The 5,106-nt window shown below is 41.9% G+C and overlaps 1 pseudogene; it reads right to left on the bottom strand.

The window, feature by feature from the left end:
• Window positions 1–4,437: 4,437 nt before the first annotated feature.
• Window positions 4,438–4,856, bottom strand: LOC102840655 (annotated as a pseudogene).
• Between the last annotated feature and the right edge of the window lie 250 nt (window positions 4,857–5,106).

Raw genomic sequence — 5,106 nt, 5'->3', positions numbered from 1 at the left:
GGAGCAGCTGGTGAGCTTGAACCACCGACCTTGCAGTTCAAACAGCTTTGCAGTCTGACCCATTAGCCCACAGTGCCACACCCGGACTCCTGGCTAGGGATTGTTGTAGTTGACCCTGCATACGGTTTCCGAGGCTGTAAATCTTTACCGGAGCAGAAAGCCTCATCTTTATCCTGCGGAACTGCTGGTAGTTTCCAACTGCTGACTGTAAGATTAGCAGCCCGATTCATAACCAGTGGGTAAAAAAATGTGTGTGGGGGGGAGGATGAGGTTGTCTTAGATAGGTTGCTGAGCAGTGTTGAGAGGGCGGTGCTAGGGTGGATAGGGTGATTGCCTTTTTTGGGGGGAACTTGAAACTTAACAGCCTATGAGTGTGGGAAATGGAAATTTATGTTACAGCTCAAGAGCTTGGGAAATGGAAACTTATGTTACAACAGCTCCATGCTTTTTCTCAGACATTTCAGAGAAGGAGAATTCCAGAAGACTTTAACTGTACTCATGAGGAATCACTACATAGACCAAGGCAACACTGACTAGTTTAAAATTAGGAAAGGTGTGTGCTTTGGTTGTATTCTTTCACGCAATCTGTATGCTGAGCTAATAATTGGAGAAACTGGATTACTTGAACAGCTGTCGCGGAGGCAATGACTACTCACTGAGACAATGACTACTCGAACGAAGTCCAGATACAATGCACCGAGGGACCTAAGGGAGGTCACTGCCCAACAGCACCTCTAGATGAGAGCCATGGCAGTGCCCACGACCAAGGTTCACAGGGGAATTTGTTGAAGCAAGTACGCGAGAGCAGGGAGAGTATGCAAAAGTGGGAGAGAATTATTTCTGCCTGGGAGTGGAGTTAGAGGAACATGCTAAATCTTCCAAGAAGTTGTTTTACTGCTTCCTGGAAGACTAAGAGGCTGATCTTATCCAGGCTGTGCCTGTCGTGTCCAGCACGTACAGTTTCCAGTACTGAGGCCAGGTAAACCCCTTTGACTTTTGCTGGAGGGGCCGCCAAATCAACTTTTGCCGGGGGCTCTGGCTTATTAATGCCTCTTCCTCTATTCCTGAGTCCCTACAAAGAACCGCATGGCATCAGGATTGGAGGAAAACGTATTAAGAGTTTGTAATATGCAGATGCTCTGGTAGCGTAGTGGTTACGAATCGGGCTGCGAACCTTAAGGTCAGCGGTTCGAAACTACCAGCCGCTCCGCGGGAGAAAGATGAGGCTTTCTACTCCCGTAAAGATTTACACCCTCGGAAACCCTGTACAGGGTTGCTATGGGTCGGACCCGACTAGATGGCACTTAACAACAACAACAATATGCAGATGATGCAACCCTGCTTGCTGAAAGCCAAGAGAACTTAAAATATTTACTGATGAAGCTCAAACACCACAGCCTTTGGTATGTGGTCTTTGTACATCAGTGTAAAGAATCCAAAAGTCCTCACCACTGGACCAATAAATAACATTAAGATAAACAAAGAAAAGATTGAAGTTGTCAAAGACTTCATTTTGCGTGGATCAACCATCAACATTCATGGAAGTAGCAGTCAAGAAATAAAATGGCATTGGGCTCATCTTCTGTATAAGACTTATTTGAAGTGTTCAAGAGCAAACATGTCAGTATGAGGACTAAGGTGACCTGAGCCATGGTATTTTCAATAGCTTCCTATGGATTTCAAATTTGGACAATGAATAAGGAAGACCTCAGAAGAATTGATGCATTTGTGTTATGGTGTTGAAGGAGACTATTAAAGTACCTTGGACTGCCAAAAGAACAAACCAATCTATGTTGGAAGAAGTACAGTCAGAATGCTCCTTAGAAGCCAGGATGGCTAGACTTTGCCTCTCATACTTTGGATATACAATCAGGAGGTTCTAGTCCCTGGAGAAGGACATCATGCTTGGTAAAGTGGAGGGTCAGTAAAGAAGAGGAAGACCCCCAAAGAGTTGGACCGTCACAGTGGCAGCAGCAATGAACTCAAGTGTAGCAATGAAAGAAAAGATTAAAAAAAAAGGGAAAGGTGAGAAAAAAGAAAGAAAACTAGGAAAATGGGACAGGATGCAGAGAGGAGAGAGAGCTGTCAGGACAGGGCATCAGGTGTTGATCACATGGGGAAAGTAAAAGAGGAACAAAATGGGGTAGCAGATAGGATGTGTGGTCCAAGATGAAGTTCTTGCCAGCCTAGGTGTTCTGTGGGAACAGACAAGTGATCTGAAGTAGTTCATACTGGTTCAGATGGTAGCTGAGGTCAGATTCCTTTTTCCCGGAAGAAACCCTTTTGGGCTCTGAGGGCAGCTGGAGGCAGGGTGGCTGGTTATGGAAGGAGTTTCTTTGCACCCAGGTGATGAGGGATCCAACGCTGCAAATTCTGCTGTTCTGAAGATGTAGAGTTCATGGTTGCTCGACATGGGAGTGGTGTACCTGGTACCAGATCCCACGAGAGGGTTTGACGGCGTTTGGACATTAGGTTGTGCATGAGGTGGGGCTGTCACTGGGCACTAAGTGGATGAGAGGAGGAATGACCATGCTTCTGGTCACCAGGACAAGAGAGACTCATTCCTTTCTGGTCACCAGACCCTGGTGTGTGTTTGGAACATTTGTATCTGCTTCATTTGGAGCCTTTGGTACAGAGTGTCTGAGCAGTGTCTGCCTAGTCCACCACCTTGCTGGGAGTTCTTTCTGTTTTATTGAACTTTGGCATTAATACTGCGGTGAGATAATATGTCATTATTTTGATTTGCATTTCTCTAATGGCTAATGGGAGTCCTGGAATGGCACTGTAGGATAAGCACTAGACTGCTAACCACAAGATTGGTGATTCAGATCCAGCTGTTCTTCAGTGGTTCAAACCCACCAGCTGCTTCTCGGAAACCCCATACAGGGTTCGTATGAGTTGGAACCAACTCAATGACACTTAACCACAACAACAGCGGCTAATGAATGCAAGCATTTCTTCATATATTTGTTGGCTGCTTGAATGGCTTCTTTGGTGAGGTGCCTATTGTCTTTTGTTGTTGAGGTGTTAACATTTTCTATAAATTTTAGATTAGTCATTTGTCCAGTATGTCATTGTCAAAAAATTTTTGCCTCAATTTTTGTGTTCTATTTTGGTGAAAATTTTTGATGCATCTCAGTGTGTAATTTTTAGGATATCCAAGTCATCTATTTTATCTTCTCTTTGTGTGTTTTCAGTTATACTTGACAGTGTATGCCATGGTAGTCAAAACAGCCTGATACTGAGACCACACACAACAGACAAACACATCACTGGGACAGAATTGAGAACAGAGAAATAAATCCATCCCCTTACAGACTGCTCATCTTTGACAAAGAACCAAAGCTCATTAAATGTGAAAGAGACAATCTCTTTGACAACAGGTGCTGGTAAAACTGGATAGCCATTTGCACAAAAGTAAAACAGGACTCATATCTCAAAGCGGATCAGAGAACTAAATGTAAAACCTAAAACTATCAAGATCGTTAAGGAAAAAAATAGAGGAAAACATAGGGACCCTGATACAAGTACACTACAAGTGACACAAGTCCACTATCAAATATAACTGAAAACACACAGACAGTAGTTTTCTTTATTTGTTTTTCTCTCTTTTTGCTCCATTTATGTAGGTCTCTTGCTTTTTGTACTAGTGTTGTGTAGTTTTCTTTGTATAGGTCTTCTGTTTCTGTGGTTAGATTTATTCTTATGCCTTTCATCATGTGGGTGGTTATTATAAGTAGTACTGTTTTCCTGATTTCCTTTTCTGAGTTCTCTGTTAGTGTCAAGAAATCCAAATGATTTTTGTATTTTGATCTTGTACTTTCCATTTTATTGAATCTTTCAATTCCTTTCAGTAATTTTCTTGTTGCGTCTTTGGGATTCTCTCTGTATAGGATGGTATCATCTGCAAATAGAGTTGTATTTCATGTTTGCTAATTTGGATGCCTTCTCTGCCCCTCCTAGCTCAGTCTTCAGTACAATATTGCATAGGAGTGGTGACAAAACACACCCTTGTCTTGCTCCCATGTATACATCTCATGCTTTCAGTCTCTCTCAACTGAGATTAATGTTGGTCATTGGTTTTGTTTTCATGCCCTGAATTATGTTGATTAGTTTCCCTTTTGTTCTTACTTTGTTGAGTTTTTAAAAAATTTTGTTTTGTTTTTTAAAAATTAGGAGTGGGTGTTGTATTTTTTAAATGTCTTTTCTGCATTGATTGATATGATCATGTGCTTCTGTTCCTTTGTGTGGTCCGTTTTTTATTTATGTGATGGATTATGTTGACCATTTTCCTAATGTTGAAGCATCCTTGCATACCTGTATAAATCTTATTGGTCATGCTGTATTATTATTTTTATATGTCATTGGATTCTATTGGCTAGGGTTTTTTTGAGGGTGGGGAGATATGAAAATTTATTACATTTTCAACATCAAAACCTATGATCTTCGTTTTCCCTTCTTGCTTTTGTATAAGACCAAAAGAGACCAAAAGAGAGGCTACTTTGACAACCTTAAGGTGGACTCAAGGGATTTCACCTTTGTGACCAAATCCAGCAACTAGCGCTTCATTTTCCTAGGTAAAATGCAAGCAACCATCCTTGGGTACAAAGGCAGTGATTTTCTTTCTGTTTTTGATCAGTTAACCCTGACACGTTCCCTAATGGCAGATTTGACTGTTTGGCTTCAACACCCACTTTTTCCAAAACAATGGCCTTTGCATGGGAAGTACCTCCAAAGGGGTTGGCTTTTAAAGCTGTGCCCAAATGGGCTTTTTTGTATTGTTTATCATGCCACTTTTGGTCCCGTCAGTGGCTATGGAACTTCCTGACAGTATGAAGGCCTCAACACTTGCCCATGTTGGTGTTACCATGGCACCCAGGAAAGAGCTATTGGCTAGATTTTTGTTTCAGGATTTTTGCATCTATCTTCATGAGGGATTGTTGTCATTATTGTTAAGTGCCATTGAGTTGGTTCCAACTCATAACAACCCTATGTACAACAGAATGAAACACTGCCCGGTCCTGTGCCCTCCTCACAATTGTTTTTTTCATATACCTTGTTTCATTGCAATGATTATAATCCCCTCCATGTACCATCAGTTAACAG

This window comes from Chrysochloris asiatica, unplaced genomic scaffold (genome assembly GCF_000296735.1).
Source record: "Chrysochloris asiatica unplaced genomic scaffold, ChrAsi1.0 scaffold00198, whole genome shotgun sequence".
Lineage (NCBI taxonomy): Eukaryota > Metazoa > Chordata > Mammalia > Afrosoricida > Chrysochloridae > Chrysochloris > Chrysochloris asiatica.
The sequence above is the reverse complement of the archived record's forward strand: the minus strand, read 5'-3'. Positions and strand labels throughout refer to the sequence as shown.